Source organism: Aethalodelphis obliquidens, unplaced genomic scaffold, assembly GCF_003676395.1.
Source record: "Aethalodelphis obliquidens isolate GAN/ISIS:26980383/991018 unplaced genomic scaffold, ASM367639v1 scaffold9, whole genome shotgun sequence".
NCBI classification, from domain to species: domain Eukaryota; kingdom Metazoa; phylum Chordata; class Mammalia; order Artiodactyla; family Delphinidae; genus Aethalodelphis; species Aethalodelphis obliquidens.
Genome location: NW_020837953.1, coordinates 36,386,387 through 36,398,820, shown reverse-complemented (window position 1 = coordinate 36,398,820; position 12,434 = coordinate 36,386,387). Strand labels below are relative to the sequence as shown.

Genomic DNA, 12,434 nt, shown 5'->3' with positions numbered 1-12,434 from the left:
GTGTGTGTGTGTGTGTGTGTGTGTGTGTGTGTGTGTGTGTGTGTGTAAGAGTGAGAGGGTTGAAAGGAGAAGGTAGAAGGGAAGCAGAGAGAAGGGTGGATGTTTCTCTATGCCTTTACGTTTGTATGTCAGAGGAGAAACTGTCTCTACATGTGGTTGTGTAACTGCCTGAGTGAAAGAGGTGTGTGTCTGTGTATTTGTATGAATGTGTGATCTGTACTTTTGGGGCCTGTTTTGCATGCACGTTGGTGTGGTAGAAAGAGACTTTGTGTCCCTGCTGTAAACAAGTGGAGGCCAAACCCCTCTGGTGTTGTGGTGTAGCATGTGCACATGAGAGGGGCAAGGCTGTTATTTGGTACAACTGTGTGTGTAGCCCAGTTTGCAAAAAAGAGAGAGAGAAAGATTGTGGGTGAGGTGAAAATGTGTGTTTTGTTTATGTGACTTTTTGATTATCTCTATGTTGTGTTGAGAAAGAGAAACTAATATGCAGGGACCATGATAAGTGGATGTTTAGGAGAGACAAAGACATTCCAGAGGAGATGGTGTTTGGGCTTTGAAGGATGTATAGGAGTTCATGAGGCCAGAAGGAAAGACCTGGGGAATCTTGCCTACCAGTCACGGGTGACAGAGGTGGATTCTGGAAGACAGGGCATCTACTGCCAGCCACCCTGGTCAGGAGCTGGCCCAGAGTGATTCTGAGCATGCAGAGGAGGGGTCTGGGCACACAGTGCAAGGTTACAAAGGGACCATCTGCTCCTGGGCAGTGTGTGTGGCCACCTGGAGGGCAGGGAGGGAGCTGTGGAAATAACTCTCCCTGTTTCCATTCAACAGCCCTCTGAATTCTCCAGTGTGGAGGGAGGGAGACAGGGAGGAGGCCACTTGTCAGCATTCACAAAGCTTGTTGAGTGCCACAGACTAGAAAGGAGGGGTGGGCCCTGCCCAAAAGGTGACCAGAACTTCTCTGGACTTGGATGCCCAGACCCTCTTTCCATCCTGGAGGACTGGTAACTTATACCCTCAGCTGCCCAGGCCTGGACTGGTTTCAGATTCCTGACTATTCCTGGTTTCAGATTCGTGACCATTCCTGATGCCTGGAGGGACATTCTGAAATCCAGGGAGACACGAAAATGGAACCAGTTATCCTAGCTTTCCACTTGCCAGCGGTGTGATTCTGGGGGATTCGCTTCTCCTCTCTGAGCCTCAGTTTCCTCCTCTGTAAAATAGGATTTGTAATTCCTGCCTACCCCCCAGTACTGATGTGAAGATTTAATGAGTTAATGTACACGTGGGCCCTCTGTAAGCTATGAACCACTGGAAAATGTTAAGCGTTTCTCCCTTTATATTAAGTTCAAAGCACTTCAATACTGTCAGAAGTCTGGCCAGTGTTGCCTTTGGGGAGGGAATGACTGGAAAGGGGGCAACAGGGGGACTTCCGGCTGCTGGTAAGGTGGTTTTGGGATGGAAGGACTGGGGACAGGGCTGTGTTCAGTTTGTGAAGACGCCTTAGGATCTGTGCATTTTTTTCTGTATATGTTATACTACAACAACATGTTCCAAAAAAAAGAAAAGAAAGGTCAGGCATCCTGACCACATTTTATTCACTCACACGATGGGCATTCTGGAATACTCTATCAACGAGGCAGGAACCAGGCTGAGTATTGGGGATACAACAGTGAACATGATGTGATCCTGACTCTATGAAGAAAAGAGGAGAAAGGGCGTGGCTTTCTCACCTCTGAAGGGGGCACATTGGCAGGGGAGGGGCTTGCCCAGAGCCACTCCCTGGGCTGGCAGCAGAACCAGGACTAGACTGAAGGACTCCTAGTGCTATGGCTCGGTCTCTTCCATTCCACCAGGCTGCCTGGGAGAGACAGGCCCTGGTCTTATGCTGCTCAGGGGAGAACAGTGAGAAGGTTTGCTGCTAACTCTGACCCTAACCTCCAGCTCCTTGAGGATCCTCAGAGCTCACCTCCACCAAACAGCCTTCTAGGAACAATTCTATTCTATAGATGCTATGATTCCCACCCCAGCCCCATGTTACAGGTGAGGAAAATTAATGTTCAGAGAGGGAAAGTGACTTCCCCAAGGTGGCACAGCCAGTCTAAGAGGATTTGGTCCTTTGCTGGCATCATGCTGCTTCTGTTGACATTTGTGGACTTGCTGTGCTCTCTGACAGAAACCTGGGTGGTTGTGTGGAAGGAAACATGTTTCCCTTGTCAGGCTCCTATAGACTGGATGGTGATGGTGCTTCCTCCAAATACTCAGGTTTCTGGGCACAGCAGTCAGAGCATCTGGGCTCAAACTGGCAGAAAAACTCCCTTAAACTGAAAAGTACAGGGGTAGAGCTAGCTTTAGTCATGGCTGCATTGAGGAGCTCAGATGATTGTCAGGATTCAGTGTCATTCTCTTGGTCTGTCAAGACTGTTTCCCTCTCTGCTGGCCTTGTCCTCTGGCAGACTCTCTCCTCATGATCACAGGGTGGCTGCCAGCAGCACCAACCAGGCATCCTAGTCTCTCAGCAGCTGCAACAGAAACAGGGACTCTTGCCTCAACAGTTCCAACAACATTCCTCAAACCAAGTCTCATTGGCTCTTACTGAGACATGTATCCATTCCTTGGCCAGTCACTGTGACCGAGGGTTCTGACTGGCCAGGCCATGGAGAGTGAGGGCCTCAGAGGTACCTGGCATTTGAGTCTAGTTGTGATTTCTAGCCATCCCAGCCTCAGGACTCACCAAGGTCCAAGAAGAATCCTCCCGAATTTGTGGAGAATCTTACATTTCATAGGCCTTCAATAAATGGCAACCGTTATTATTGGTATTCTTCTTCCTCTGCTTTGCCTCTGTCATCATCTTGTACAGAGTAGACATTCAGTAATGTCTAGCATACAGTAGGTACCCAAAGAATCCTTAGTGGTTGACTGATTTTTGGGGGGAGTGGGGGGTTGCTGATGCCATGTACCAAGTCAGAGAGAGTCTGGACAAATTGGACAGCCCATGGCCTGCAGACAGGATGAGACTCATTATGAGAACTATTTAATTTTTTATTTTGTTTTGTCTTCCATAACTGAACTGAAGCTATAGTCTAGAGCTCCTGGGGGCATCACCAGACTCTCCAGGAACAGACTCCCCCATCACACACATCCACCCGCCAGCCTAGGAGGATATAATCAGGTAAGCATCAGAAAGAGCCCGTTAGGAGGCTGGTCCGGGAGGAGCAAGCAGAACTTGTCAGACCCAATCAGACTATTTCTGCAACCCTGCAGAGAGTTTGCCTGGGGTGGGGCTGGGGACCGGCATGTCGCAGCCTGATCCCTTTCTCCTTGGGCCACCAGCTACTCTGATTCAATTGGGCAGTTTGAGTTTCCATGAGGGGCTGGAGGTCCATTAGGTCTTGACTAACAATAGCTGCTATTTATCAAGTGTGTGCTGGGCCCCATAGTTGGCACTTTGCATGATTTAAATACAGGACCAGTGGAATATATTTTGGATACTCACATTATCCCTGCTTTTGCTTTACTCTTTCTGCTATTTTCCCTGATTTCAAGTGCAATTAATATGTGCTCACTGTAAAATAGTGTAAACAATATGGAAATGAATACAATAGGGAAAAAGTCCCCCATAATCTTACTCCTCAAACATCAACCACTGTTAACTCCTTGATGAGATTCTGCATTTAGCTGTATTAACAGATGTATGTCTGTTTTGTGAGAGGAAGAACATTACATTATTCACCTGTTCATAGCCTCCTTTCCTGCCTGCCTTTGAGGAAGAAAACTCTGTAGTTCAGGTAGCTTCAGCCTGGTTTTATTCTGTGGATCTGAGTAACAGGAGGAGGGAAGGGAAGGAAACAAGCTAAGAGGGAAAGGGCAGAGGTTGCTGGGTGGGAAAAGATGGGAGAGGCTGAAGCAGGGGGCAAGGAGGTAAGAGCAGTGCAGCCTGAGCTTTGAGAGAGCATTTGAAGGACTCAGGATACAGATTTGGAGGCTGTCTGCAGAGGGTGGGAGGGAAGACAAGAAAAAGAAACAGAAAGAGGAAAAGGAATGTTAAGAAGTTTTTTTGAGATTATGAATAAAATCACCTTTAACATTTTCAAAAGAATTGAATAAATATTTAAATTGCCTTTTGGACTTCCCTGATGGCGCAGTGGTTAAGAATCCACCTGCCAATGAAGGGAACACGGGTTCGAGCCCTGGGCTGGGAAGACCCCCACATGCCATGGAGCAACTAAGCCAGTGTGCCACAACTACTGAGCCCATGCGCCACAACTACTGAGCCCGTGTGCCACAACTACTGAAGCCTGCTCTCCTAGAGTCCGTGCTCCGCAACAAGAGAAGCCACCGCAACGAGAAGCCCACGCACCACAATGAAAAGTAGCCCCCGCTTGCCGCAACTAGAGAAAGCCTGCGCACAGCATCAAAGACCCAACGCAGACAAAAAAAAATTAAAAAAAAAAAAAAAAAGCCCTTTAAATTGCCTTTCAATTTTTTTGTTGTTGTGGGGGGAGGGGAGGAACTGGTGTTTCTTTCTAATTCAATAGTGATTTGAGGCTGTCCTCAAAGTGGCTCAGCTGTACCCCGGTTACTTTTTTATAAACAAAAAAGTGAGATTACATAATATTAATAATTGCTAAAATGTATTGACTATTTACTATATGCCAGGCATTGTGCTAAATATTCTTCCATATTACTTTATTTAATTCTATAATATCCCAATGGGGGCAGGTACTACTATTATCTCATTTTACAAATGCGGAAGCTGAGGCTCAGAGAGGTGAAACAACTTGCCCAAGGTCACACAGCCAGCAAGTGGGGGAGCTGGGATGAGATAGTTTTTCCATTATTTTAATCGTCTGGTATGTAGTTGCTCAGTTTTTGTTGTCGTTGTTATTTGTGTGTTTATTTGTTAAGGAGCTTCAAACCCCTTTCTGCTTGTGATTGGGCAGGAATATACATAAATAAAAGTTAGGCATGCGCTGTCGTTGACCCCACAATTCCCTGCGGTCAGTATTACCCCTGTTTTCTATGTTAAGAACCTGAAGCTGAGTGGGACATGATCACTAATCTAGAGTAAGGCAGCTTTTAAGTTGTGTCATGGGATTTGAACTCAACTGTGTTTTCTCTGAAGGACCATACAGGAGCTGGAGCTGGGGTGGGGATCTGGGCTACATCTCGGTCACCCAGGCACAGAGTCACAGACCCTGTGGGCTGGACCTGAAAGAGATGTGAAAAGTCATCTATTCTAGTCCCTCTTTCCATTTATAAATCTCCTCTGCTGCTTCCCCCACAGAGGTCACATGGCCCAAGTCTGAACACCTCTGCTGATGGAAAACCCACTACTTTTGCGGAGCCCAGAGCCAGGGAAAGTAGGCCAGGCTGGAGCGGTGAAGCAGATGAAATGCTTGAGAATTAGCTGGGACAAGCACGGAGACTGCCAGCAGGGACAGGAGTGCAGAGAGAATGGAAAACCACTCCCTCCAAGTAACAGGAGGAGGGAGGGGAAACAAACAAGCTAGGAGAGAAAGGGCAGAGATTGCTGGATGGGAAAAGATGGGAGAGGCTAGAGCAGGGACCAAGGAGGTAAGAACAGTGCAGGCTGAGCTTTGAAAGAGCATTTGAGTGACATAGGCTCAAAGGCCTTCCCTGCCAATAGCAGCTCTTCTATATACAGCCCCTCTCAGTGGGGGGAGTAAGGATGTGTTTTTTCAAGAGACCAAGTCACCCCAGAGCCAGACTACTCTAACCCAGTATATTTCCCCTTTTGCTTTGGCTGCTAGGAAGCTCTTAGGTAAGTTATATATTGAACCTCAGTTACTAATTTGGTACAGAAGCCTGATAGATTTCTCCCTATCTCTTTCTAGTAGCTTTCAATCTCTCTTTTATTTATTTATTTATTTATTTATTTATTTATTTATTTATTTTTGCGGTACGCAGGCCTCTCGCTGTTGCGGCCTCTCCCGTTGCAGAGCACAGGCTCTGGATGCGCAGGCTCAGCGGCCATGGCTCACGGGCCCAGCCACTCTGCGGCATGTGGGATCTTCCCGGACTGGGGCACGAACCCGTGTCCCCTGCATCAGCAGGCGGACTCTCAACCACTGTGCCACCAGGGAAGCCCTCAATCTCTTTTAAATCCATGTTTTATAATGTTTGCTTTACCACCGAGCAGCTGCTCCACTGAATTTTTGTAAATGGAGGAGATTTTGATCATAAACAAAAACATTCTGTAATGTGAATTTGTTGGTTGACAACTGGAGAGAGTCGGGTCCTAGAGAAATAGGATAGGGCATAGGACTGGACTGGGCCAAGGTGGGGGAAGGTGGATCAGGCAGGAGGGAGAGGATGTCAAGACCATCTTAGCAAATATCTTTTTTTTTTTAATTAATTAATTTATTTATTTATTTTTGGCTCTGTTGGGTCTTTGTTGCTGCACACGGGCTTTCTCTAGTTATGGCAAGCGGGGACTACTCTTCGTTGCGGTGTGTGGGCTTCTCATTGTTGTGGCTTCTCTTGTTGCGGAGCATGGGCTCTAGGTGCACGGGCTTCAGTAATTGTGGCACGCGGGCTCAGTAGCTGTGGCTCACGGGCTCTGGAGCACAGGCTCAGTAGTTGTGGCGCACAGGCTTACTTGCTCTGCGGCATGTGGGATCTTCCCAGGCCAGGGCTCAAACCCATGTCCCCTGCACTGGCAGGCAGATTCTTAACCACTGCGCCACCAGGGAAGTCCCTTAGCAAATATCTTTGGTCACATGGGGAATAGGTGCTTGGTGCTGGAGATATTCCACGTGGTGGGGAGGTCAGGGGCACTAGAGAGGGAGTAGCTGAGTGTGAAGGATGGAGTCACACACCCAGAGAGAAGGGAAGAGGGCTCAGGCAGTGGGAGCAACCTGTGCAAAGACCCGGAAGTGGGAAGGGTGCTGGAGGACAGGAAGAAGGCTCCAGTGGCTGGAGTGCTTAGAGAAGTGAGGACAGTGGTGAGCTGGGGCTGGGAGTGGTAGAGCCAGGCCAGGGCTTGCCACTCAGGGAGGTGTCTTTTATCCTAAGGGCTGAATATTTGTGTTCTCAGGAGGTTTCCCAGGGAGCTGCTGTTTCCCACTCCTGGGTGTTTTTGACTTTGGTCTGGGGGAGCAGGTGTAGGTAGGAGAAAAGCATCGAGCCAGGTGCCCTTGAAGCAGACCAGCTGCTCAGCCCCACTGACTCAGGGGACAACTCCCCAGGGGCTGCCCAGCCAGTCAGAACCAAGGATGGTGGACTAAGACCCCCCCAAAAACCCCACGTGACTAGGGCTGGGGACCATGGGATGAGCTTCCACTCTGGAGTCAGACTCCTTGAGTGGATTCTGACCTCAGCTGAGGGACCTTGGCCAAGGTTCCGTACTTCTCTGAACCTCATCTCTAAAATGCAAGTAATGTTACCTATCCTGAAGGGGTGTTTTGAAGATTAGGTGAGTAGACAAAAGCAAAAGACTTAACATAAAGTAGTTATTTCAACGAACATTCACTTCCCCAAACCCAGGGTACTAGGAAAGAGGCCTTTGATGGAACCATCCCCATACCCTACACCCCTGCCCCATCTCAAGTGTGATTAGGGCTCCCACGCCTGTGCTCCCACAGCCTATGTTACTGCTAACATCGCCCCTCCACTCTGTGTAGCCCAGTCTGTTTCCTGTGTTCCCTCTGTCGGTCTCCCCTGTCTGATCCCAGCTCTGTAGCCCCAGAAACAGGCACCAGCCTATAGCTGGTGCTCAATAAATGTCTATCGAACTGTACTGACGGTCTCTTCTAGGGGATGCCGCCTGATTAACGAGCACCTCCTCTCTGCATACACTATGTGCTTTAGACTTCACGTAACCCCTATTTTCACAGATGAAGTTCCTGAGGGTCAGAGAGGTGAAGTGACTTGCCCCAGGTCACACAGTGTGTAGGTAAGTGACAACTTGGAAATGAACCCACCTCTATCTGATTACAAAGGTCCCGCTCTGGACTGAGGCTTTGTATGTCCTCACTATAGTTCTTTCACACATAGGGGAGAATTCAAAAGACTCCAGCTCAGCTTCAAATGGCTGGAGGACCTTGGGGATGGGGCCAGCCACTCAGAATCTCTGGGCATCAGTCACCCCATCTCTAAAATGAAGGGGTTTAAAAAAGGAAAGAAAATGAAGGGGTTGGATCAGCGATTCTCAACCCTGGCAGCCTATTTATTTGAATTATCTGGAGAGCTTTTAAAATGTACTGGCACCTGGGCCCCACCTCAGGTCAATTAAACCTGATCCCTGAGGGTGGATCCCAAAGTCCATCAAACGCCCCGGTGATCTGATTGCACGGTCAGGGCTGAGAACATCCAAATAGCCCCTCAGTGAGGCCCATTGCAAGAAGCCATTCCATCTGGCATGGCGGAGAAACCAGGGCTTCAGAACCAAGCGAATGTGGGTTCTAATCCTAGATCTGCTCTTTCCCACACCCCAACGTCCTCATCCTGCAAAGGAGGAGAGCAAGGCTCAGTGAAGTCCAAGGTCACACAGCTCAGAAGTGCCGCTGTGGCAGTTTGAATCCAGGTCGGCCCTCAGGGGCATTAGGTCTAGATATGGAGAGGAGGTGCAGGCAGGCAGGTCCACTTGAGGCCTATAGCTCCCCTGGCCCTCTGGACTGCCTGAGCCCGGGTGGAGTCTGTCAAGGGGGACCCTGCAGTCATCCCTGCCCCGTGACTTACAGTTTGGGAAGCAGGTGCTGGGGCAGCATCAGGTCACACATACCTTGGCCGTCTCCTTGCCTAGCATGTGGCCAGGCACCTCCACTACCCACTGTGTCCCAAGCCCTGGGCAGCGGCAGGCCAGTGTGGACATGCTGGGCAGCCTTTGTGTAACTGGGGCAGTCGCATCGGCTGCAGGAACAAAGAGGCAGGAAAACTGATGCCAACTTAAGGCACAGGCAGACCTTCTTTTAAACACCTGCCCCATCGCTCATGCGCCATGTGGTTAGTAGGTCGGGGCACCTCTTTGAAGCACTACAAAATATGCATAAAAGTATAGCTCATGGGCTTCCAACCCTGACTTTGACCATGCCGTTCCCTCTCCTGGAGTGCCCTTCCCATCTGTCCTCCTTGTAGGTCTCTATCCAAATGACACCCCTTCAGATAGGCCTTCCCTGGCCGCCTCTCCAAGGAGCTTCCCCTTTTTATTCTCTGTCACTGCACCCACTGTATTTCCTTCCTTCTCTTTGACAGACTTTATTATTCTATACTTAGGTGCTTGGTTACTCTCTCCCTAATTAGATGATAAAACCCATAAATGTAGAGCCTGTGTCTTTTTTGTTTTGTCATGTCTCTTTACAAGACATGCCAGAAAACTCACCCATTTTAAGTGTATAATTCCATGATTCTTAGTAAATTCGCAGAATTGCATGACCATCACCACAATCCAGTTTTAGAACTTTCATCACCCCCAGAAGATCCCTCAGACCTGTTTGCAGTTAATCCCTGCTTTTACCCTCATCGCCAGGCAATCACCCATCTGCTTTCTGTCTCTCCAGTTTTGCCTTTTCTGGGAATGTCCCATAAATGGAATCAGTATAATATGAGACCTTCTGCGTCTGGCTTCTTTCACTGACCATGAAGTCTGAGCTTCATCCGTATTGCGAGTATTGGAAGTTTGTTTCTTTTTATTGCTGAGTAGTATTCCCTAACATGGTTGTGCTACATTTTGTTTATCCATTCGCCTTTTCAATTTTGGATTGCTTCTGGTTTTCTCTATAGAATAATGCTGATATGAACATTTGCCTACAAGTCTTCGTGTGGACACACATTTTCATTTTGCTGGAGTAAATACCTGGATACCTATGAATGGAATTGCTGGGTTTTATGGTCAGTGTATGTTCAACTTCCTCAGAGACTGTCAAACTCTTTTCCAAAGTGGCCATATCATTTTACATTCCCACCAGCAGTGTATGAGGTGGCAACATGTCTTTTATCTACCAAAATGTCCCCAGGATTTAGCCTGAATGCCTGGCACAGAGTAAGCAGTCAGTTAAATAAGTGAGTAAACAAATGCTGGCTGAACTAGCGTGTGGTTAGACCCCTACTAGGCGTCTAACACTGTGCTGATCACCCAGTGGCTGTCCTCCTCTGCGGTTGACATTAAGCCAGCAGACATTAAGCCACTTTATACCGAGGCTACATTGGTGGAACCCCGACCCCAACCCCCAGAAGAACCTTTACCAAATGATGTCTATTTTTTAAAATATTTATTTATTTATTTTTGGCTGCGTTGGATCTTCGTTGCTGCACGCGGGCATTCTCTAGTTGCGGGGAGCCGGGGCTACTCTTCGTTGCAGTGCGCGGGCTTCTCATTGCGGTGGCTTCTCTTGTTGCGGAGCACAGGCTCTAGGCGCGTAGACTTCAGTGGTTGTTGCACGCAGGCTCTAGAGCGCAGGCTCAGTAGTTGTGGCACACGGGCTTAGTTGCTCTGCAGCATGTGGGATCTTCCTGGACCAGGGCTCGAACCCGTGTCCCCTGCATCGGCAGGCAGATTCTTAACCAGTGCGCCACCAGGAAAGCGCCTGAATGATGTCTTGATAGTATGTCCTTGCCTCTCTGACGTATGATGGAGGAATTAAATCCACATGGAGCGGAGCATCTCTGCATTGTCTCTAAAAGACTGCTAAAGAGATTGTTCAAAACATAGGTTCTTATAGCAGCACTTACGTGAAAAATCCTTCTTGTACTTTAACACCAGGGTAAAGGGTCTTTCACAGCTGAAATAGCCTTCATTCTTTAATCATGAGTTGGAGATAATACATCATGTTTCCCTTTTTGCCTTGCATGAGAGGATGCTCAGGGCAACATTTAATTGACTGTGAACTCCTGGAGGACAGGGACCAGGGCCTATTTGCCTCTGGTTCCCTGGGGCCTGGCACAGCTCCTATCCCGGAGAGCTTTCTCAACAAATGTTGTTTGGGTGGAATGGAATGGAAATGCAGTAACTTCACTGACTTAGAACATTTTAATCAAATATTTTCCAGAAGTCCATGTATTTTTTAACAGTCTGCATGTGTAGTTTACTATAGATGTTGTATATGTTACTTGGAAGTGTATAAATTATGAAAGAATAACATTGAAGAAAATAGAATTCCTGATACTAAAATATTTATATCTGGAGCAAAGATAGATCACACACCAAAATAGCTGTGGAGGAAATGAGAAAGTGATGAATGTTAAACAGGAGTTATTAAGGGCTTTGAAAGTCCGCAAGCCAGATTTTGGCCGAGGGAAGAGGAGAAGCGGCAGGAGAGGTGAAGGTGTAAGGACAGTATTTCCAGAGACAAAAGCTTTAAGGGTGAGACTGGGCCAGATTTAGGGGAAACAGGCCCTCGTACCCTTGTAGGAGGTGGGAGCTGGTGGAAGGAGCAGTTGGTTCAAGAATTCTCAGGGAAGTTGGTCTTGAAAATACATATCCCTTTTGACCCAGAAGTTCTACCTTTATGCATTCCTCCTACAGAAATAAAGATATGCTATAAAAATATAGCTGCAAAGATACTCCCTCACAGAGTAGATTTTAATAGAAACTAATTATGCCTATCTTGATTATGTTGAGAAATTTTGGGCAGAACTTCTATAGCTGTTAAAAATATATTAGGACTTCCCTGGTGGCGCAGTGGTTAAGAATCCTCCTGCCAGTGCAGGGAACACGGGTTCGAGCCCTGGTCTGGGAAGATCCCACATGCTGTGGAGCAACTAAGCCCGTGCGCCACAACTACTGAGCCTGCGGTCTAGAGCCTGCGAGCCACAACTACTGAGCCCACATGCCACAACTACTGAAGCCTGCGAGCCTAGAGCCCGTGCTCCACAACAAGAGAAGCCACCACAATGAGAAGCCCACGCACCGCAATGAAGAGTAGCCCCTGCTCACTGCAACTAGAGGAAGCTCGCGCACAGCAAGGCAGACCCAAAGCAGCCAAAAATAAATAAATAAATTTATAAAAAACAAAACAAACAAACAAACAAAATATATTGATGTGGGATAGGTATTGAAATGGAAAACTGTTCATGAATTGTGAGTGAAGTAAGAAAAAGGAAGGTTATGATATTGCATGTGCCCTACAACTCAGCAATTGGGTATTGATCCCAGAGAAATTCATGTTCCCAACACAAGAAGACTGTACGTACCAAGGTGTTCTGTAGCACAGTCTGCACAATCAATTATCAGTGGAATTGGTAAAGAAACTGTGGTCCATTCATTCCACGGAATTGTGAATGGCAGTGTGAATGAACAAACTAGGTGACATGAGTCAACACGAACGTACCTATAGAACATAGTGTCAGACCCAAAGGCAGATTGCAGAAGGGTATATGCACAACAATGCAATTCATTTGAAGTTTAACAATATCTAGAGCGTGGATGGGAAAGCTAAACCCCAAATTTGTAAGAGAGATCGACTCTGGTAGGG

The 12,434-nt window shown here is 47.6% G+C and overlaps 1 long non-coding RNA gene across 1 annotated transcript in view; it reads left to right on the top strand.

The window, feature by feature from the left end:
• LOC113622095 (uncharacterized) overlaps nucleotides 1–4,195 on the top strand; it is a 4,491-nt gene extending 296 nt beyond the window's left edge. The window contains exons 2-3 of the long non-coding RNA XR_003433405.1: nucleotides 3,077–3,172; nucleotides 4,146–4,195. This is a non-coding gene — a long non-coding RNA (uncharacterized LOC113622095). The remainder of the gene's footprint in view (nucleotides 1–3,076; nucleotides 3,173–4,145) is intronic.
• Nucleotides 4,196–12,434: the final 8,239 nt, after the last annotated feature.